General features: G+C 44.8%; 1 long non-coding RNA gene across 1 annotated transcript; it reads right to left on the bottom strand.

Moving 5' to 3' along the window:
• Window positions 1-12,068: 12,068 nt before the first annotated feature.
• On the bottom strand, window positions 12,069-20,881 carry LOC140460953 (uncharacterized). Its single transcript, XR_011954414.1, has 2 exons — window positions 20,773-20,881; window positions 12,069-13,369 (listed from the first exon to the last, which is right to left on the bottom strand). It is a non-coding gene; the product is annotated as an uncharacterized lncRNA (long non-coding RNA).
• Between the last annotated feature and the right edge of the window lie 3,461 nt (window positions 20,882-24,342).

The raw sequence follows: 24,342 nt of genomic DNA, 5'->3' as shown, positions 1-24,342 counted from the left end.
CTGTTGGGGATTTATTCTTATCACTAGAGACGTTTACACCACTTTTAATGCTAATTTTACAGATTATTAGGTGACACGGTCCTCTGGGTGTTTCTGTTTGAGAAAGGTGGTGCTGTCAGCCTTCGCTTTATAAGAGTATTGACGTGATGTACTGCTGAATGCAATGGAGTCAACATGAATCCCAGCCTCTCTCTGTGGTTGTGGGTGAATCGCCTTAATTTGGCTCTTAACTCAGAAACTGCACACAATTAACTGCTGAAACAATGATTTACACTTTATTGTATGTAGCAACCAAAAATAAAACTCCTCAAGTAACCAAGTTCAACCTCACACTTTGGCTATCACCCAATTGATGGCAGAATTTAACTGAGTTTCCACCAAAAGTATCTGTCTCTGGAAGTGTCCAGGGATTCAATGCAGCATTCTTCTTCCAAGTACTACTGCCACATCATTCTGAGGTTGAATTCTGGTGGAGATTCCTCGCTTTCAAATCTGTGATGTGATGCTTCTTTAGATTCTAACACCACCTCCCCACATTTCTGGAGATCTCCGGTCTGTCGCTTACCTTCTTATCCTCGAGGTTTAGTGGTTTTCTTGGTACAGCCTTTCCTGCAAAAATACCCCTTTACGTCAGGGCCTTCCTTCCACAGACAAACTTAATTGTCCTTTTGTCATGAGCTTATTAAACACTTAGCTCATCTGTCCCAGGAAACAGCTTGTTGTTTTGCGTCCTTCTTCCCAGGGATGGTTAACTAGCAGAAATTAGGCCATTCAGCCCATTGAGTCTGCTCCACTATTCAATCATGGCTGATATGTTTCTCAACCCAATTCTCCCCGTAACCCTTGATACTTTAGAATGATTGAATCTACTCCACCATTCAATGGGCTGAATGGCCTAATTTCTGCCTCTGAGGTCTTCTGATGTAGCAGTTTCTCAGTGGCCGTTTTGTTTCTTGGTCCAGAAAGAGTTCCTGCTGACTCAGGGAATTTGGAAAGTTCTGCAGTTTAAAGGACACATTCCCATCTGCCTTCGCCTGAGATACTGGCAATTCCCAAGATCCTTTGGTATCCCTGAAAACAATCGAGGTGTCTGGAAATCTCTGCTGCTACTCTGGAACAGAAGGATTATGGGGAGAAAATTCAGAAATCTGATGTGCAAAGAGACTATGGAGTTCTACTCCAGGATTCTCTCAAGGTAAACTTGCAGGTTGAGTCAGTGGTGAGGAAGGTAAATATTTTGATCAGACTTGAATATAAAAGCAGGGATGTACTTCTGAGGCTCTGAGAGGCTCCGGTCAGGCCAAAATTGGAGTACTGTATGTCGATTTGGGCCCCATATCTCAGGTAGGATGTACTGGCCCTGGAACATGTTCAGACGTGGTTCACAAGAATGGTCCAGGAATGAAGACTTCAACATATGAAGAACATTAGAGGACTCTAGGTTTATACTTCATGGAGTTCAGAAGGATGAGAGGTGATCTAATGGAAACCTACAGAATAATGAACGGCATGGATGTTGGGAAGATGTTTTCATTCGGAGGAGAGACTAGAACCTGAGGGCTCAGCCTTCGTGTCAAGGGAAGGCCCTTTAGAACAGAGGCAAGAGAAACTTCTTAAGCCAGAGTGTGGTGAATCTATGGAATTCACCGCCACAGAAGGCTGCAGAGGCCGAGTTACTGAGTATATTTAAGACTGAGATAAATCGGTTCTTAAGTATCAAAGGGTTCAAGGGTTACGAGGAGAATGGGGTTGAGAAACGTATCAGCCGTGATTGAATGGCAAAGCAGACTCAATGGGCTGAATGGCCTAATTTCTGCTCCTATGGTCTTATGATATGCTGATGTGTGGAGGGGTGAGGAGGGGGAAAAAAGAGATGAAGAGAGAAAGGCAGTTAAGGTGAAGCTCGATAGAGACGAAGGAAATATAAGAATTGTACGATAAATGGCAGAACACATAGGAGTACTGGCATACAGAGGGATCTGGGCATATAGATCCATGGAAGTGGTAATGCAGGTAGGCATGGTGGTCAAGAAGGTACACAGCACGCTTCCTTCAGTGTAAGAGCTACATTACAGCTGTTTATTCTGCACACCTGCGTTCGATTTTAGTGTCAGGCAACTATCTGTGTGGAGTTGGCAGATTGTCCCTGCACCCCACCTCCCGTGTCTGTGTGGGCTTCCTCCGGGTGCTCCGGCTTCCTCCTACAATCCAAACTTGTATAGGTTAGGATTAGCGAAGCTAAATTACCCATAGCGTCCAGGGAAAGGCAGGTTAAGTTGGATCGTCTGTGTGGAAATTGCCCCAATGTTCAGGGATGTGAACGTTCGGTGCATTAGTCAGGAGTAAATGTCGATAATGGGGGTAAGAAAACGGGGCTCCACGTGTTAATCTTTAGAGGGCCAGTGTTGACTTGTTGGGCTGAATGGTCTGCTTCCACGCTGGAGGGATTCTGTGATAGTCAGAGGTGTTTTTTTTCCCTCCAAAGTGGAAAAGTCAACTAAAAGAGGTTCAAGGTGAGAGGGGGACTGTTTGGGGGAGAAGTGGTGGGGGTGGGGAATTTACACAGAGGGATGGTGGGTTTCTGGAACGCACTGCCAGTGCAGGTAGTGGAAGCAGGCACCTTAACAACGTTTAAGATGTATCTTGATAGACGCATGAACGGGAGGTGAACAGAGCAACAGAAACCACACATGGGCAATAAATAGCAGATCTAAGTAAGGATTAAGAATTAGCACATGCTTGGAGGTGGTGCCTAAACTAAATAAGAAGGGCCTGTGATTGTGCTGTATTGTATTGATACAGCTTTCCCCCACTATTTGAAAGTAGAGTGTTCCTTTCATAAGCCGAAATGGCCTAAAGCAAAGAAGGAATTACCATGAATTAATTTATTAGATTAGATTAGATTAGATTAGATTACTTACAGTGTGGAAACAGGCCCTTCGGCCCAACAAGTCCACACCGCCCCGCCGAAGCGCAACCCACCCATACCCCTACATCTACCCCTTACCTAACACTACAGGCAATTTAGCATAGCCAATTCACCTGACCTGCACATTTTTGGATTGTGGGAGGAAACCGGAGCACCCGGAGGAAACCCACGCAGACACGGGGAGAACGTGCAAACTCTACACAGTCAGTCACCTGAGGCGGGAATTGAACCCGGGTCTCCGGCGCTGTGAGGCAGCAGTGCTAACCACATTATATTATGCCTTTCTTTGTAAAAGCGACAATCCTCTTCAGATTTCTTTTGGTTTGTGAGAACAGGTATTAATGTAGGTCTTTTGTAAAAGTGTAGTAGTGTAAAGTGAACTTTCGAAAAGTGGGGGATACCTTTATGCTGATGGAGGGGAGATGGGGGAGCAATGAAGAGGGGTGGATGGAGGCTCCGGTGGAGAATAAACACAGAGACCAATTGAGCAGCTTGGCCTGGCCCTGTGCTGGAGACTCAATGGGACAGAGACAAATGTATCTATTTCAGGTATACCTGCAGTATGCTCCATCCATGTTAAAAAAAATGTCCTTCATCTGCTTCAGCATACAGGGCAGATGAGCAATTTCTCCCCGGTGTGGACCAAGAGGTGATGCGACTGAGTGGAGCCTTTCCTGTGCTGAATGCAGGTGAATGGCCGCTGCCCGGTGTGCAAATGCTGATGAATATCGCGCAGGCGGGGAAGGGAAACCGTTCCTACACTCCCTGCATTTTCATGATTTCTCCAAGGTGCAGGTGTCCTCATATTTCTCCAGGTTCAACAATCAGTTGAAACTCGCTCACACTTACAACATATGCGTGGTGTTACTGGTGAACCCTCTGATTATTGGAGGACTCTCTCATTCAGTCTGTAAAGCATGTTCCGGTCACGACTCTGGTGTGTGGGTATGTGAGACTCTGAGTCTCCAGTCACACTGACGTTTAAAACCTAACAAAGCAGGCAGACCTTCTCCCCTTTGTTTACAAGGCCATCAATATCCAAGTCCTAGTGAATCAAGCAACTGTCAGACTTGTTTGGTCTGAGAGTTCTGCCTCTAAATTCTTCTGTTGCAATCTCTTTCCACAGGAATATTACAAAGTTCATCGCTGTCAGTCCACAATAGAAAATCAGAACACACAATTCTAGTTTCTGTGGAACATTATTTCCTATCTTAATACCCAAGATCTTTGTGCTGATCTATATGTAAATGTATACAGCAGGGTAATGTGGTGGATTGCATACTCCATGAAGAGATCACTCAAGTTGCTGAATGAACATCTATCATGCGGTATTGACGTTCTTACTGAAGATATACAATATTCTGCAGTACAATATTATGAGCCCAGAAACACTGCACATCATGCTTTTAGAGCCATAAACATTCCATCAAATATGCAACATATACCCCAGACTTATCCGTCTTATATTAACGCACGGTTGTCTTACATTTCCAGAAGATTCAGATTTAAGTTTTAAGTGTGACTTTTTGTAAAAGAAGCCGTCTTTTGGACTCCTTCCATGCTATACTGACTCTATTACTGGAAATACATCCATACTACACCAGGATTCATGGATCAACGACGTGAGGCTTATCTTTACTCTCTTATAATTTTCTGTTGCATAAATGTTTCGACGAATGCCAACGCTTTTCACCAGTCACAGAGTCAGAGACATAAAGCACAGAAACAGATCCTTCAATCTAACTTGTCCATGCCGACCGGATATCCAAAATTAGTCTAGTTCCATTTGCCATTACTTGGTCCATATCCCTCTAAACCCTTCCTTTTCATATACCCATCCAGATGCCTCCAACACTTCCTCTGGCAGCTCATTCCATACACTCATCACCCTCTGCAAAAAAAGGTTAACTGCAAGGTCCCTTTTAAATTTTTCCCCGTTCGCCCTAAACCTATGCCCTCTAGTTCTGCACTCCCCCTATCCCAGGAAAAAGACCTTGTGTACTTACCCCGTCAACACTCCTCAAGTTGAAAAAACACACACTCAGCCTGCGATGCTCGAGGGAAAACAGCCCCATCTTATTCAGCCTCTCCTTGTAGTTCAAACCCTCCTACCCTGGCAACAGCCTTGTGACTCTTCTCTGAATCCTTTCAAGTTTCACAGCATCCTGCCTATAGGCGGGAGACCAGAATTGCACACAATATTTCAGAAGAAGCCGACTGAAACTGACTTTTGCAGAGTCTGCTCCCTGCTTGGATTCATAATCTCTGCCTCCCGTTGCTGCAAGTGAACAGTGCTTCCCCCCCTTCTCTCTCCCTCCCAGGATAAGGAATGGAAAGGTGGAGACATTGCTTCATTCCCAGATTTTGCGCAGAAGCCCCCCCCCCCCATTGTCTGAATGCACAAGTTGGACCATGAGCTTCTGAAGCTACTGCTGCTCCTCTCTCTCTCTGAATGAAGATTGAGCTTCACCCCCGACTGCAACTTCCTTTATCTGTCCAAACATCTGTGAGCACAGCACATTTTTGTTGAAGTAAGGCATCTTTCCTGAAATTTACAATTAAAGCGGTGTCTTCCCCCTGATATTCAAAGGATTGTAAGTCAGAGAAGGACCACGCCTTGTGTTGTGTGACAGTTGCAACAGGATGTCCCAACTCCTATGCTCAATTCAAAGTTTGTGAGAAGATTTGTAGCTCGGGTGCTCGTTGTGATTGTGTTTGCCGAGCTGGGAAGTTTTGTTGCAGACGTTTCATCCCCTGTCTAGGTGATATCCTCAGTGCTTGGGAGCCTCTTGTGAAGTGCTTCTGTGATGTTTCCTCCGGCATGTATAGTGGTTTGTCTCTGCCGCTTCCCTTTGTCAGTTCCAACTGTCCGCTGCAGTGGCCGATATATTGGGTCCAGGTCAATCTGTTTGTTGATAGAATCTGTGGATGAGTGCCATGCCAGAGAACAGCCAGGGAATTCCGAGGCATGGCCTCTAGGCATTATTCCAGTACCACATTTTTCAACTCTGGATCTGGGACAATGTGTGTGGTGTGGGGGAAGGGGAGGGGAAATAAGGAAACTGGTGAAATCTACATTGATCCTATGTAGTTCGTGGGTCCCAAGGCAGAAGATGAGGTGTTCTTCCTACAAGTATCAGGTAGTTAGAGCTTGAAGGGGGAGGCAGCAGAGTACTTGCGTGTCCTTGACGGATTGGGAGGGGGAGTTAAAGCGTTCAGCCACAAGGCGGTGGGGTTGTTTAGTTTTGGCGTCCCAGAGCTGTTCCCTGAAATGTTCTGCAAGTTGGCGTCCAGTCTCCCCAATGTGGCAGAGACCACATTGAGAGCAATGGACGTATAAATAAATCTTATAAACAAATTGTACAAATCTTAGCCTGCCAGTTATTTTCTTCAATTAAGTTAAAGAAAATTTTAATTAAATTGGGTGACTACATGAAACGGTTAGTTGGTCAGACTCAAGTCATCATCCTCAAATGAGAGAATGCCATTAATATCAGTGAACTGCTTTTTTTGTTAGAACCACAAGTTCTTGATTTATTTTCGCAATTTACTGATATTCACATCTGCACATTTAATGTCAAACTCTGACATCAGAAATGACATGACACCATTAATTTTTTCTTACAATAATCCAACAAACAAATTAATAACACAGTGAATACCAAGTCTCATTAATATGAAATTAAATTTGACCAAATAAAATGTAAAATCGAGATGTGAGATAACAAATGGGGGAAGGGCAGAAGGAAAGAAATGCAGCATCATAGAAGGTGCTCCTCCAGGGAGTGTATTTTACCAACTACAACTGCTAAATATAAACAAACACTCTGACATGATCCTCCGGTTTTAATGTAAACCATAGCCCCATACAGTAGGTACCATTTAAATAAGTTAATAGATACAAGCCTTGAGCAAATCCAGCCTCCAGCCGGACCCCCCGCTTCTTGGAGCTCGGACCTTCCTCCAGCTCCGGGGGGGTTGTTGAGCTCCTGGGCTCCGGCCGCCGCCGAAGAAGCCGCGGGCGCCGGCTCTCTCTCCTCCACCGCCGACATTTTTAATTTGTTTTCTCGTTCACCCGGTAACCGCCACCTCCCCCTTCCCGGGCCCCGGAAATTATACAAAAATAAACAATAAACCCCACCGGGGACTGTCTCCTTTTTCTTCACAACTTTTGTTTGAAAAGTTCCGGCTTTAATTTGAAATGTATTTTAAAGGTATTTTCTGAGGTAAACGATGCCTGTCTGCCCCCCTCCCTCCGTCAGAAACCGCCCACTGAGTCGATGAGAAAACCGCAGCCTCGCGCCGCCATCTTTATTTTTCTTCTTCTTTCCGTCTCCTCCTTCAGTGACGCGCGTCATCCACGCCCCGCCCAATCAAATCTCACCTTACTCCAGCTGACCAATGGCGACAGGCGCTGGTTGTTACTGACAGAGTTTGTGTCCAATTGCCAATTTGGGATAAAAAAGGCGGGAGTCACAATTTTTTCCCCCTCTGGCTGCACATCTCATTCCTTTTGCCTGTCTCTTCCGCAGGGGAGGGGGAATCCCAAACTAGAGGGTACAGGTTTAGGGTGAGATGGGAAAAATTTAAAAGGAACTCAAGAATTTTTGAAAAAGTGTGAAAGTTAATTCGCCTCAAGAAAAGCCCACTCTTACGACCTGAACAAAATAGATTGTTCACAGCCTATTACTCACGAAACAAGAAGGATGTTGTGAAACTTAAAAGAATTCAGAAATTATTTATAAGAATGTTGCTAGGGTTGGAGGGTTTGAGCTACAGGGAGAGGCTGAATTGGCTGGGGCTATTTTCCCTGGAGCATTGGAGACTGAGGGGTGACCTGATGAAGGTTTATAAGATCTTGACAGGTCTGGGTATGAGAAAAAGATAGTGTTCCCTGGGACGGAGGAGTCCAGTACAAGAGGGCATTAGTTTCTGGGTGAAAGGGGAAAGATTTAAAACGGCCCCAAAGGGCAAATTTTTCACATGTAGGTTGGTGTGTGAACTGAATGAGCTGCCAGGAAAAATGGTGGAGGCTGGTACAAATACAACATTTAAAAGGCATCTGGATAGGTACATGAGTAGGAAGTTTTAGAGGGATATGGACAAAGTGCTGGCAAATGGGATGAGATTAATTTAGGCTTATCTGGTCGGCCCATCCCGAAGGATTGTTTTTTGTGCTCTACAACTCAATGGTTCTATTTCCACAGAGCCAGAACCAATTTCAAAAGGCGAGGAATAGGCCATTCGCTCCTTACACACTGTCCTCAACTGTGGCCTAACTGAGCATATTTCAATTCTCAGTGCTATGTAATGAGCGAGACTTTATTAAAAATCTTAAAGCAAAGGAACACTTAGGAGGCAGCAATTATAATATAGTAGAGATCAGTGTGCAGTTTGAAAGAAAGAAGGCAAAACTAGACGTAATGGTGTTACAGTTAAATAAAGGGCAATAAGAGAGGAACTGACAAAAATTGACTGGAAGCAGAGCCTAGTGGGGAAGACAGTAGAGCAACAATAGCAGGAATTTCTGGGTGTAATTGAGGACACAGTACAGAGGTTCATTCCCCCAAAAAAGAAAGATTATCGGGGTGGGGGGCAAGGAGACTGCCATAGCTGACAAAGGAAGTCATGAAATGTATCAACGAAAAAGAGAGCCTATAAAGAGGCCAGACCACTGGGAAATCAGAAGCTTCGGAAGACTACAAAAACAAACAGAAGATAACAAAGAGAGAAATAAGGAAGGAGAGGATCAAATATGAAGGTGAGTGGACCAGTAATGTTAGAAATGATAGGAAAAGTTTTTTGCAATACGTAAGAAACAAACGAGAGGCAAACGTAGAAATTGGGCTGCTCCAAATTGATGCAGGAAGGTTAGTGATGGGAGATAAGAAAATAGCTGAAGAACTTAATAAATACTTTGTGTCAGTTTTCACAGTGGAAGACATGAATAATATCCCAACAATTAAGGAGAGTTAAGGGGCAGAGTTAAGTATTGTAGCCATTATAAAAAAGAAAGTGCTAGAAAAGCTAATAGGTCTAAAAATTGAAAAATCTCATGGCCCTGATGGCTACAGCCTAGCGTTCTGAGGGAGGTGGTTGAAGAATTAGCAGAGATGTTGGTTTTAATCTTTCAAAAATCACTGGAGTCAGGGAAAGTCCCAGATGATTGGAAAATCACTGTTGTAAGTCCTTTGTTCAAGAAAGGATCAAGACAAAGGCTGGAAAATTATACGCCGATTAGCCTAACCTCAGCTGTAGATAAAATTCTAAAATCTATCGTTAAGGATGAGATTTCTAAATTCTTGGAACTGCATGGTTGAATTAAAGTAAGTCAGCATGGATTTAGCAAGGGGAGGTCGTGCCTGACAAACTTGAAGAGTTCACAAGTAGGTTAGACTTGGGAACCCCGAGGATGTCATCTACGTCGATTTCCAAAAGGCCTTTGATAAGGTGCCTCATAGGAGGCTGCTGAGTAAAGTGAGGGTCCATGGTATTAGAGTTGAGCTACTGGCATGGATTGAGGATAGGCTGCCTGAGAGAAGACAGAGAGTTGGGATAAAAGGTTCTTTTTCGGAATGGCAGCTGGTGACAAGTGGTGTCCCTCAGGGCTCAGTGTTGGGGCTGCAGCTGTTCACTTTATATATTATTGATCTAGATAAAGGGACTGGGGGCATTCCCACGAAGTTTGCTGATGATACAACGTTAGGCAGACAGGCAGGTAGTTCTGAGGAGGTGGAGAGGCCGCAGAAAGATTTGGACAGTTTAGGAGTGTGGTCCAGGAAATGGCTGATGAAATTCAATGTAAGCAAATGTGAGGTCTTGCACTTCAGAAAAAAGAATACAGGCATGGACTATTTTCTAAACAGTGAGAAAAATTCATAAAGCCAAAGTACAAAAGGGATCTGGGACTGCTAGTCCAGGATTCTCTAAAGGTTGACTTGCAGGTTGAGTCCGTGCGTAAGAAAGTAAATATAATGTTGTTATTTATCTTAAGAGAGTTGGAATGTAAAAGCAGCGATGTGCTACTGAGACTTTATGAAGCTCTGGTTAGGCCCCATTTAGAATACTGAGTCCAATTTTGGGCCCCACACCTCAGTAAGGATATAGCGGCACTGGAGCGTGTCCAGCAGAGATGCACGCAATGATCGCGGGTATCATAGGCCTAACAGATGATGAACAGCTGAGGATCCTGGAATTATATTCATTCGAGTTTAGAAGGTTGAGGGGATATCTAATAGAAACTTACAAGATAATGCATGGACACTGGTAAGTGTTTTCCATGAGGCAGGGAGACTAGGACCCATGGGCACAGCCTGATAATTAGAGGGGGTCAATTTAGAATGGAAATGAGGAGACATTACTTCAGCCAGAGAGTGGTGGGCCTGTGGATTTCATTGCCATGGAGCGCAATGGAGACCGGGACATTAAATGTCTTCAAAGCAGAGATTGATAAATTCTTGGTATCGCAAGGAATTAAGAGCTATGGGGAGAGTATGGGTAAGTGGAGTTGAAATGCCCGTCAGCCATGATTAAATGGCGGAGTGGACTTATGACCTTACTTCCACTCCTGTGTCTTATGGTACGAAGGAAGAGCTCTTTGCTATTCACTTTACCTCCACTTCTAATGATTTTATAAATCTTAGTAAGGTCACCCCTCAACCCCATACACTCCAAGGAAGACAGTCCCAACCTTTCCTTATAACTCAAACCCTCCAGTCCAGGCAACATCCTGGTAAATCTTTATGGAACCCTCTCTAATAGTATTCTTCCTATTACAGAGCCACCAAAACTGTATCCAGTACCCAGAAAGTGGCCTCACCAACATCCTGAACAACCTCAACGTGATGTCCCAATTTCTACACTCAATGGGGTGGACAGTGAAGGCAATGGTGCGAAATGCCTTCTTTACCACCTGTCTACCAGTGATGCAACTTTCAAAGAACTATATACCTGAACCCCCTAACCACTCCCCCCCCACCCACCCTGCCAAAGTGTCTCTGTTCTACAACACGACCCAGGGACCTACCATTAACTGTACATAGCAATGCTGAAAATTCCTGCATTCTTTGCCTGAAGCCCACTGAAGATGTTACCCAGTTGGTAACGAAACTTCTGGAAATGAACCTTGCAGCTCAGCAAGCAAACCTACATCCAAAACCTCAACCTGAGCTACAAATCTTCCCAAAACTCACTATGTCCAGCCCTTCCTTGTTTAGCAAAATGCAACCTCTCACTTTTAATAATACCTCTCTCATCGACACACACACACACACGCCCCACAACACACTCACAGGCTTAAACTCCATCACACTCAGTTCACTCTTACGCACGCACTCACACACACACACACACACACACACACACACAAAATTCTATGGAGTGAATTTGTATTGGCTGAATTATATTTGCAGATACTTTCAATTTTGTTCAAAAAGCACACAATCTGCAGGCAGTCAATCCATGCAATATTTTATAAATTCCTACTTTGGAAATAGAACCAGTCTGATTCAAGATTGGAATACTGACAGACTCGAACCTCACATCTTTAATGCATTGTCTGAGCTGAGATGTCAGTTTTTTTTAAAAAATAAAACATTAAGTCATCTCAAGAGCGTGACTTTAACGATGTTCTGGGATTTACATATTAATGAACCAAAACCTGCAACCCATTCTAAAAGATGAAAGACATAACAACAATCTCGGTTTGTTCAATCAGTCGCATGACACTGTGATCTTTTGCTATACAATCGGTGTATTATTCCCCTGCCAACAGCTACCCGATGAAGGAGCAGCACTCTGAAAGCTATTGCTTCCAAATAAACCTGTTGGATTATAGCCTGGTGTTGTGTGATTTTTAACTTTATCTACCCCAGTCCAACACCGGCACCTCCACACCGTTTCCAGTGGACGCAGCCCACATCTCCCGCTGCTGCCAGTAAACTGTACAATGCTGATGAAATGGTGCAGTACCTGCACTTATGAAAAATTTACAACTTCTGACGATACTAGCTACTCATTCACTGCTCCATCTGATACATGACATTGGAAACTTAGTGCAGGAGGCTGAAATGAAATGAACAGCTTTAAAACAAAAACCTCTTGGAGCTCAAAGCCTTCAATGAGAGTCTGAGCCCGGTGATAAGTTCAGGTAACCTTTATTGCGACCCAACGTTGTTACAGCTTCAGATCCCCCCAGCAAAAAGGTGTAGAAAAAGTAGCTGCTTTTTAAATAGCTTAAGGTAAAAGAGTGCACCCCCACCCCACACCACCTCACCTTCTTTACTATGGTCACCACCGAGTTGTCAGTTTGTAATTGGATCCTTGGTACAGCCTTAACTGTTGGAAGTATTGCCTCACTCAGCAATTTCAACCCATACCCTGTAAACAAGTAAGTCTTTCCCCACTCAATGACCGATGGCAGTGGTGAGCAATGAAGAGTCAAGCATGCTGTTGTGGGTCTGGAGTTATGTGTAGGCCAGACCTGGTAAAGGATGCAGCTGGGATGACTGAGTGAATCCTTCCCCACAACAGCAGTTTCTTTCCCTAAAAAGGGATGTGAGTGAATCAGATGGGTGATGGCCCCCAAACATTCATTTCTTCATTAGGTTCTGAACTCCAGATTTCTGACCGAAAGCCAATTCCACCATCTGCCACGGCGGGATTCAAACCTGGCAGTCCCCGGAACTGGGTTGATAGTCCAGTCAATCAGGCAATTGGCTATCCCTCCTTTAATCGCCCTGCGATGGCACATGAACTCGCTGGTGGGCCGGTGGGCTAGCAGATTGGAGGCCTGGGTAAAGACCTTCCCACACTCGGGGCAGCTGAAGGGCCTCTCCCTGGTGTGGACCCGCTGGTGCCTCACCAGGTCGGAGGCATAGCTGAAGCCCTTTCCGCACTCGGGGCAGGTGAATGGCCTCTCCCCAGTATGACTGCGCTGATGAGTCTCCAGTATAGAAGGGACACGGGAAGTCTTTTCCGCAGTCGCCACACTTCCACGGTTTCTGCACGGGGAGGGATCCATTGGGTTTCTCCATGGCAGAAGCTTCAGTTGCACACAAACACATGTACAGCCCCTCCCTGCCGTGAATTCCTCTTTCCAGGCCGTATAACTGCTTCAGGTTCCACAATCAGTGCGCTGCAACACTAGGGTCTCTCATCCAGTCCCATTGATGCTGAAGACGTGCTCCAACAGGAACCAAAAGGATTTGCTCCTTCTCACAGAATCATGGTCAAAAATTGTTGCAGTCCTGAGGGATTGAGTGACTGTCGGACATTGACGTCGAAATGAGGACTGCAGAAGCTGGAGAGTCAGAGTTGAACAGTGCGGCGCTGGAAAAGTACAACAGGTCCGGCAGCATCTGAGGAGCAGGAAAGTTGATGTTTCGGGCATCAGCTCTTCATCTGTTGATTTTGAAACTTCCGTCTTCAGATCATCAAATGCTTTGTAAAAAGAGATTACAAAAGTCATGACTGTCAGTGCAAGGTAGAAATTCAGAACAAGCAATTCTACTTTCTGCATAACACTCTTTTCTTTTGTTATTCCACACTGAATAGGGAAAGGACCATCCCACTCTCTTTCTCCCCTCTGTTCTCACACCGCTCTAACTAATTCTCCTGAAGATGTTGATTCAGGATCTTCCAGGGGCAGAACAGCAAAAACTTCAAGACTGACATCTCTCTGAATTTTGGATAACTCCACTGCTGAGAGTGAGCAGGTCTGATTTTGGGAAGCTCACAAAATAATGTCAGTTCAGGGTGAACCTGCAATGCAAGTTCTTGAGGAACAACCAGACATGAAGTGGTTAACATCCCTGGAAAGGAGAGAGCAAGATGAGATATCAAAGGCATTAACACCGACACCAGGGAGAAACTGAACATACAGATGTGGCAAGTCAGAGTCAGAGATAGACTGCATGGAAACAGTCCAACTCATCAATGCCAACCAGATATTCTAAATTAATCTAGACCCATTTGCCATCATTTGACCGATATCCCTCTAAACCCTTCCATTTTATATTTCCATCCAGATGCCTTTCAAATGTCATAATCGTACAAGCATCCACCATTTCCTCTGGCAGCTCATTCCTCACACGCACCACTCTCTAAATGAAAGAGTGAATTTAGCACAGTGAATCTATCTTATCCATAGTGCCCAGGGGTGTGGAGGTTAAGTTAGCACGGCCAATCCATGCTAACCTGCTCATCCCTGGGCATTGTGGGTAAGTTAGCACAGCCAATCCACCCTAACCTGCACATCCCTCGACGATATGGGTAACTGAACACTGCCAATCCACCTGAACACATCCAAAACAGAACGCTATGGGTCATTTAACATGGCGAATCCACCCCAACATGGACAAAGTTACATATAACACAATAAAAGGTTACAGTCCAACAAGTTTATTTCAAAGCACCGGCTTTCGGAGTGCTGCGTCTTATTCAGTTGGTTGTGGAGTACGAGATCATAAGACACAGAATTTATGGAAAAACATTACAGTGTCCTGCCACTGAAATTATATACTGAACAAACCTGGATTGTTAAGTCTTTCATCTTTTAGAATGGGTTGCAGGTATCAATAATATGCAAGTTCTAGAACTTCCTGTCAGGCTCCTTCTCGAGATAACTTAAGGTTTTATAAGAAAAGGTGACATCTCAGCTCAGATAATGCATGAAAGGAGTGAGGTCAGAGTCTATTTGTATCCCAATCTTGAGTCAGCCCGCTTCGATTTGCAAAATGAAATTTACAAAATATTACATGTATTGGCTGCCTGCATTTACTGCCAGCACATTGTGCATTTAGAGCTATACAGTCATAGATGGACAGCTTGGAAACAGACCCTTCAGTCCAACTCATCCATGACGACCAGATATCCCAACCCAATCAAGTCCCACTTGCCAGCAACTTGCCCATATCCCTCCAAACTCTTCCTATTCTTTTCCCCTCCAGACTAGCCTACACCATTTCCTCTGGCGGCTCATCCCATACACATACCACCCCCTGAGTGAAGAAGTTGCCGCTTAGGTCCCTTTCACACTAAACCCATGCCCTCTAGTTCTGGACTCCCCCACCCCAGGGGAAAGACTTGGTCCATTTATCCTATCCAAGCCCCTCATGATTTTCTAAATCTCTGTAAGATCACCCCTTAGCCTCTGACGCTCCAGGGAAAACAGCCCTAGCCTATTTAACCTCTCCCTATAGCTCAAATCTTCCAATCCTAGCAACATCCTTGTAAATCTTTTCTCAACCCTTTCAACTTTCACAACATCTTTCCGATAGGAAGGAGACCAGAATTGCATGTAATATTCCAACAGTGGCCTAACCAATGTCCTGTGCAGCCGCAACATGACCTCCCAATTCCTGTACTCAATACTCTGACTATTAAAGGAAAGCAGACCAAATGCCTTCTTCACTATCCAATCACTATCCTATTCTTCACTACCTGCGACTCCACTTTCAAGGAGCTATGAAATTGCACTCCAAGACCTCTTTGTTCAGCAATACTTTTTAGGACCTTACCATTAAGTGTATAACTGCTGCTAAGATTTGTTTTCCCAAAATGCAGCACCTCACATTTATCTGAATTAAACTCCATCTGCCACTTCTCAGCCCAGTGGCCCATCTGATCAAGATCTTGTTGTAAACTGAGGTAACCTCCTTCGCTGTCCACTACACCTCCAATTTTAGTGTCATCAACAAACTTATAGCTATTCCTCTTATGCTCACATCCAAATCATTTATATAAATGATAAAAAGTACAGATCCTTGTGGCACTCCACTGGTCACAGGCCTCCTGTCTGAAAAAAACAACCCTCCACCACCACCTTCTACCTTTGAGCCAGTTCTGTATCCAAATGGCAAGTTCTCCCTGTATTCCACGTGATCCAACCTTGCTCACCAGTCTCCCATGGGGAACCTTGTTGAACGCCTTACTGAAGTCCATATAGATCACATCTATTCTCTCCCCTCATTAGTTGCCTTCGTTAGTTCTTCAAATACATTCATTCAAGTTTGTGAGACATGATTTCCCACACGTAAAGCCATTTGACGATCCCAAATCAGTCCTATCCTTTCCAATATATGTACATCTTGTCCCTCAGTTGGATTTCCTCCAACAACACAGACGTCTGGCTCACTGGTCTATAGTTCTGTGGCTTGTCTTTACCACCTTTCTTTAACAGTGGCACAACATTATTCAACCTCCAGTCTTCCGGCACCTCACCTGTGACTATCAATGATACAAATATCTCACCAAGAGGCCCAGCAATCACTTCTCTAGATTCCCACAGAGTTCTAGGGTACACTTGATCAGGTCCTGGGGATTAATCCACTTTTATTCATTTCAAGGCATCCAGAACTTGCTCCTCTGTAATATGGACATTTTTGAAGATGTCACCATCTATTTCCCGACATTCTATATCTTCCATGTCCTTTTCCACAGTAAACTCTGATGCAAAATACCCGTTTAGTATCTCCTCCATCTCCAGCGGTTCCACATAAAGGCTACCTGACTGATCTTTGAAGGGCCCTATTCTCTCCCGACTTATTCTTTTGTCCTTAATGCATTTGTAAAACCCTTTGGATTCTCCTTAACTCTAGTTGCCAAACCTATCTCATGTCCCCTGTTTTCCCCTCCTGATTTCTCTCTTAAATATATTCCTACTTGCTTTATACTGTAAGGCTTCACTCGATCTATCCTGTCTATACCTGACATATGCTTCTTCCATTTTCTGAACTAAACCCTCAATTTCTCCAGTCATCCAGTATTCCCTATACCTACCAGCCTTTCCTTTCACCCAAACAAGAATATACTTTCTCTGGACTCTAGTTATCACAGTTCTGAAGGCTTCCCATTTTCCAGCCATCCCTTTACCTGAAAACATTAGTACACAATCAGCTTTTGAAAGTTCTTGCCTGATACCGTCAAATTTGTCCTTCCTCCAAATTAGAATTTTTGAGCAAAATAGAATGTATCTGCAAATCTAATGCTGCAAATTCAAATTCATCCCCATGAAGAGTGTGGTTCTATGTGTGTAATAGAGAAACCCTGTTTCCATGCTGTATATCTATCTGTCTATTTGATAACAGATGCTTTATTTCTGTTGGCGCAAGTATGTTTGTAAATCATAGCTGGATATTAATAGTTAGATGTAAAGGAGAGAGAATTCCTCAGGTAGAGCACTATCAGAATCCTGGGAGACCCCTACTTCAGATTCACTTGGACTGGTTGACAGTCTGGGAGAATATGGATTGGGTCTCGATTGAATAAATGTTTTATTTTTCCCGAACCTGTAAAAGGGGGTGTTAAAGCTTCAGCAGAAATCCAGCAGAGCTGAGAACAGACCAACATCTTACTCTGTGGGAACAGGGAGATCAACAGTTGACAGACAAATCCGGACCTGAAATCCAAGCCGACACCAGACTACCCTGTGATCAATGCTTTGAAGAGCAGCACCAACCCTCTACCTTTAGTGAGTGTCCCATTTGACTACCCCCTCGATATTCAGGATCCAGTCCTTGCCATCCTGAAGCCATGTCCCTGTAAGGAGTTTCAGATCATAATTATTCTCTTCAATGTGTTCAGTCAATTCATTCACTTCTGTTACAATGCAGCTCACATTCAGTTTTTAGTTTCAGTTTCTGTGATCTTCTGAATCCAGTTTTGATTGCTGGTATATTTACTGTCCTTCTCCCTTTCTATCATTCTCTGATGTTCATTTCCACATCACGACATTGCTCACCAGACTTGATTTGGATTGGCCAGGCTAAATTGCCCAGTGTCTAGGGAGGTGCAGGTTAGTCGGGTTAGCCATGGGAAATGCAGGGTTATAGGTTCATAGTAAGAGAAGCAGGAGTCAGCCATTTGGCCCGTCCTGCCTGCTCTGCCATTCATTAAGATTATGGCTGATCTATCCATCATCTCAGCTCCTCCTCCCTGCAGTGTCCCAACTATACTTAATTCCCCAATTATGCAGAAACCCATCTAATTGTGTCTTGAATATACTTAACGAAGCTGCCTTCTCTGCTTCCTTGGGCAGAGACTTCAACAGTTTCACTATTCTCCAGGAAAAGCAGTTCCTCCTCGTCTTTGTCCTAAATCTACTTCCCCTAATCTTGGGGCCCAGTCTCATCTACCAGCAGAAATGACTGGATAGGGTTGGGTTTCATCCCCACAGAGTAATGAATTCCCACTTTCCACCAAATCCCAGATGTACTCACTCACTCACTCAGTTGCTGTCTCACAAATGAAAGATTTCATTGTAACTTCTTCTGCTCTGAGTAAGGGCAAAACATTTTTGAAAGCTGCTCTGAAAGTCCAGTCTTCACAACAACACCTCTGCTTTCACTGAAGATGACTAAAGTCATACAGCACAGAAACAGAACCTTTGGCCCAACTCATCCGTGCCAACTATATATCACAAACTAATCTAGTCCCGTTTGCCAGCATTTGACTCATCCCTCTAAACCCTTCCTATTCAAGTACCCATCCAGTGGCTTTTAAATGTTGTCATTGTACCAGCCTCCCCACTTCCTCTGGCAGTTCGTTCCATACACGTTCCACCCTCTGTCTGAAAATATGTTGCCCCTCAGGTCCCTTTCCCTACTCACCTTAAACTTCTGCCCCTTTAGTTCTGGATTCCCCTACCATGCAGAAATGACCTTGGGTATTCACCCTATCCACACCCCTTATAAACTTCTTTAAAGGTTACCACTCAGCCTCTGATGCTCCAAAGAAAATATCTCCCTGGCCTATTCAGCCTCTTCCTGCAGCTCAAACCCTCCAAATCTGGCAACAGCCTTCTAAATATTTTCTGACCCCCCCCTCAAAGTTTCATAACATCTTTCCTACATCAGAGAGACCAGAGTTGAATGCAGTATTCCAAAAGTGGCCTAACCAATGTCCTGTACAGCTGCAAAATGATCTCCCAGTTCCTATACTGAATACTCTGACCAATAAAGGAAAGCATACCAAACACCTTGTTCACTATACTGTCTGTGTAAGACTCCACCTTCAAGGAACTATGAACCTGCACTCCAAGGTCTCTTTGTTCTGCGACACTCCCCTTAACTGTGTCAGTCCTGCCTGGATTGCTGGACCAAAATGCAACACCTCACATTTCTCTGAATTAAACCCCATCTGCCACTCCTTGACCCATCCGATCAATTCTAATTTATGCTAAACTCTCTTTCCTCTCGTATTCCCTAGAAGGTGAAAATCTCTGTTCCACATACTCTCCCTCCATTCTCTCATTGCTGAACCTAATCCCTGCTGTACCTCATTCTGAAGGGTCTGTTTCATGCTGATTAAAAGGCCCACACTCAGGGGGATCTAATGGAAACATACAGAACACTGAATGGCCTGGACAGAGTAGACTTTCAGAGGATGTTTCCATTGGTAGGAGAGACTAGGACCTGAGGGCACAGCCTTCGAGTAAAGGGAGGGCGTTTTAGAATGCAGATAAGGAGATACTTCTTCAGTGAAAGAGTGGTGAATCTATGGAATTCATTTCTACAGAAGGTTGTAGAAGCCAGGTCACCGAGGATATTTAAGACTGAGGTAGATAGGTTCCTGAGTATCATGGGGATGAAGAGTTCCAGGAAGAGCCCGGGAGAATGGGGTTGAGAAACCTATCAACCACGATTGAATGGTATGAACAGACCTGATGGGCTGAATGGCCTAATTTCTGCTCCTATGTCTTATGGTCTCTTGCTATCCTGGCCACAGAGAGAGAATTGGGAGCAGGAATTGGCCATTTGGTCTTTCGCGCCTGCACAAGCATTGAACAGATCATAACTGAATATGGATCTACTTACATCTAAGTGAATAGGCTGGAACTTTTTCCCTGGAACATAGGAGGTCGAGAGGTGGCCTTATTGAGGTTTATAAAATCACGAGGGGCATAGATGAAGACCAATATCAGCTGTTGTTTCAAGAATAGGGAGCAATCTTTTTAAGGTGAGAGGAGAAAAATTTTAAAAAGACACAAGGAGCACATTTTTCGTTTAAGAGAGTGGAGTGTGTGTCAAATGAATGTCCAGAGGGAGTAGTGAATGCAGCTACAGTAACAACATTTAAAATAAGTTTGAATAAGTGCACGAATAGAAAAGTTTCAGAAGGATATGGGCCAAACATTGGCAGGTGTGACTAGTTTAGTTTGTGAATATAGTCAGCATGGACTAGTTGGACTGAAGGGTCTGTTTCTGTGCTGTGTGACTCTGTATCTGTTCTATACTGGTCTTAAAACCATTTTCTTGCCTTCCCCCAAAACCATCCACTTCTTTGTTCATCAAAGTCAAATGAACTCAGCCTTGAATACATTCAATGACCGGCCTAACTGCTGAAAGATATCCACACTTCTGAACTCAATTCCTCTTGCTAATATATCACTTGCCTTGCTGATTGCTTGCTGCACCTGTCTGACAACTGGCAGTAACTAGTTTCGAAGGACGCTGAGGCCCCTTTGTCCATCCACACATCTTTCCTGATGAAGAGCTCGTGCCCGAAACGTCGACTCTTCTCCTCAGTTGCTGCCTTACCTGCTGTGGTTTGCCAGCGCCACACTTTTCAACTCTGATCTCCAGCATCTCACTTTCGCCACATCTCAACATATCACTCCGTAAACAATGCACCTCCTTTCTGCTTTTTTTAAACATACATCAATGGCTATACCTTCACATTGTGGCACTGCGTTTGCAAAGTGAGACACAGACCTGGATCAACTTTTCCAGAGTCTGTCCCCTCCCTCGATTCACTCTTTCCTTTCAGTTGCTACAGATCAATAATTGAACCCCAAAATGAAAACAAAATGGAAAACGTGGTGACAAAAACACTATTATACTCACAAATTTTAGACAGAGGAAGGAATTTATAGTCTGGGTTGAGGTTTAATCTTCATTCAGTGACAAAAGAGCAGCATCAGCGGCTTCATAGCTCACGGTCCAACTTCCGCATTTCGACAACGGCCGACTCTGATTGGCAGGAGGACCAGACGCCTTCGGATCCTCCAAGGTTCTCCATTGGTCCATGGAAAGGAGCTCGTGCGCACTTTCTGCGGACACGCAGGAGTATGCGCAGTACTGTGCTGACACCGGCAGACATGCGCAGTGCTTACTGACACCGTGGAGCATGCTCAGTATGCTCTGTCACGATGCTGGTGTTACCGACAAATCTTCGAGTTAAAAATCACAAAACACCTGGTTATAGTCCAACAGACTTATTTGGAAGCACGGGTTTTTGGACCGCTGCTCCTTCATCAGGTGGTTGTGGAGAATAACATGGTAACACAGAATTTATGATCTTCTGATCTTATACTCCACAACCGCCTGATGAACGAGCAGCGCTCCGAAAGCTAAGTGTTTCTAAATAAGCCGGTTGCACTGTAACCTGGTGTTGTGTGATTTTTAACTTTGTACACCCCAGTCCAACATGGGCACCTCCAGATCATGACAAATTTTAAGTGTCCAAATGCGAATACGAGAGAAAAATGCCAACGCCATTTTTTTTTGCTGAAATGTTTTTTTTCCCCATGTGCCTTCACGTTTCATTACTTTTGCATTTTGTCTGGTTCTCAACGTTCCTGCCTTTACCTCAGGGTAAAGGTATTCCAAAACTAGAGGATATAGGTTTAGTGTGAGGAGGAAAGATTTGAAGAGATTCAAAAGACTCAGCATAGAACATTCACCCCCTACAGGGCGAAAGTGACGACTGCAGATGCTGGAGATTAGGGTCGAGAGTGTGTGCTGGAAAAGCACAGCAGGTCAGGGAGCGTGCGAGGAGCAGGAGAATCGACGTTTCCAGCAAAACCCTCCATCAGGAAATAGCTATGTGAAATTGCAGAGCTGTAGCATAATCGAGTGGGTCTGGATGGGATGCTGTTGGGAAGGTCGGTGTGAATGGCCTGTACGGATGATATGATTCCACTGCCTTAGCCACGCGTATATTGAGAAATGATTGCCCCAAGTCTGCTGTGGGAGGAGTGGGTTCGTTCGTGAGACATTGATACCAGTTCTGGAGAAGGTAGGATTGTGCTGTCTCTCTCTTCACACTCTGCTCCCCCGTCCATTTTCTCCCCGCCCACTGCCCCCTGCCCATTCCCTCTCCTCACATTGCACTCCCAATCTTTCCCCATAACCCTCTGAACCGCAGTACTTCTCTACTCCCCACCCTCTGTCCCCCTCTCCATTTCTCTCCCTTCTCCACCTCCACCAGCGCCCCTCCCCGTCCTTTCTGGTGCCTCAGCCCTCTTTGATCGCTGTATCAAGCCCATTTAAGGAGAGAGAGAGAGAATTGGTGGTGACGATTCTACCTGGCAAACAGGGTGTGCGAGGAATCACTAATTTTAAAATTGAGAAAAGCTAAAACCATATATTCAGAAACGTTGTTAAAGTCTGGAAGAATGTTCTTTTGTTTTAAAAAAGCTGTAGAAATCTTTCTGAAACTTGCATTGATATATGCACAGTTAGGCCACAACCAAGGACAGGCTGTTAGAGTGAATGAGTGAATAAACGACAAGTCCCACCTCGCCAATGAGGAGAAAGTGAGAACTGCAGTTGCTGGATATCAGAGTCGAGAGTTTGGTGTTGAAAAAGCACAGCAGGTCAGGCACCATCCAAGGAGCAGGAGAATCTACGTTTCAGACATAAGCCCTTCACCTTCCCCTCTCCAGTGTGTGTTGTGAAACTGCTGAACTGCTTAATCATTTCTAGTGGCCGAGCAGAGGCTGATAACAAGTTTGGAGCACACGAGAATGACCTCAGCTGAGACCTTGGATTCATGTCTCACGACAGGAGACCCAGCTACAGAATGCACACACACACACGCACACTCTCTCAAGTACTCACACAGTCGTGCGGACCCTCTCTGATAGACAGGCTGTCTCTCAGACTAACATGGATACACCCCTCACACTCACATCCATGCCACACGCCAGATGAAAAGCTGAATACTTCTCTGGAAAAACTGCCGAACAATGCAGGAGAGTGGCACAACGGGTGTGTTTTGGGACCGTAACCCAAAAGAGAGACCATTCTCTCCTATTCATTCAAAGATGTCTTCAGTAGCTTTCCCGTATAACGGCGCTCTGTTCTGAACCTTGCCTTGTCATCTGCTCCCCCAAAAAGCTTTGACATAAATATTTCACAATGATATACTGGCCCAATGTGCACAGTTAAGATGACAAGCTCTGAGGGGTCTCCTGTTCTTTGTATCCTATGTTGAGGAGGGCAATGCTTGTGGTCACTCCGGTGTCAGAGAAAACTGTAGAAAGAAAAGGCTTTAATTTGGTTGACCGTGAGGGGTCTATACCTGAGCAGAGTGGCGCAGCGGGAGCGTTCTGGACCCATAACCCAGAGGTCGATGGATCGTAAACCATCCTCTGCTGCTGTTTAGTGCCTCCTTGAGCGACTTTCCATTGTGATGGCACTGTGCTCAGCATTTTGCCTTTCAAACAATATCCTGAGTCTTTCAGTGCCCCGTACCGATACTGTCGCGATGTGTGTGTGAGGGGTCAAGGACATGGGGGATTTCAGGCCCTCTAAAGTCATGGAACTCGATCTTGAAGACCGGAGGGCTGTAGGGTTTTGAAGTGGAATATGAGGCATTGTTCTTCCATCTGGAGCTGAGCTTTGCTGGAACACTGCTGTAAGCCTGAGACAGAGATGTTGGCCAGGGAACATGGTGGCGTGTTAAAGTGGCAGGAAAGCAGAAGCTCAGGGCCTTTTTTTGCGGGCAGAACCGAGATGTTCTGCGAAGCAGTCATCCAGTTTGTACTTGGTGCTCCGTTGGGGAAACGACACTGTGAGCAGCGAATGCAGTAGACGAGGTTGCGGCAAATGTGCAGGTAAAGTGATGCTTCACCTGAAAGGTATGTTCGAGCCTGGAAGGATATTCAGGAGGGAGCAGGTAAATTGTGCTTCTGAGTGAAATCACAGTTCGTAAAAACAGAATTTGGCAATTTAGACAGAGTTAATATTTGTTCGTCGGCGATATGTCTGCCGGTGCGCGATGGGAGCATAACCCAGAAGGGAAACCATCTTCCCTATTCACTCAATGTCGAGGTTAGCAGCTTTCCCGTATAACGGCGCACTGTTGTGCACCTCGCCGTATCATCTGCTTCCCAAAAATCTTCGATGTAAATATTTCACATTGATACACAGGCCCAGTATGCAGAGTTGAGATGACACACCCGTGGAGGTCTGCGGGGTCTTCTCCTGTTCTCTGTGCCCTATGTTGAGGAGGGCAATACTTGTCACTGGTCACTCCGGTGTCAGAGAAAAGTTGAGAAAGAAAACGGTTTAATTTTCTGCCAGTAGAGAGGGCCCGGTTCCTGGGGACGGGCAAACGGCAGCAGAGAGACAGAATGAGAAGCAGCTGTTCATACAGTCATAGAGATGTACAGCATGGAAACAGACCCT

This window comes from Chiloscyllium punctatum, chromosome 36 (genome assembly GCF_047496795.1).
Source record: "Chiloscyllium punctatum isolate Juve2018m chromosome 36, sChiPun1.3, whole genome shotgun sequence".
In the NCBI taxonomy this organism is placed as follows: domain Eukaryota; kingdom Metazoa; phylum Chordata; class Chondrichthyes; order Orectolobiformes; family Hemiscylliidae; genus Chiloscyllium; species Chiloscyllium punctatum.
This window is presented reverse-complemented; position numbering and strand designations above follow the sequence as displayed.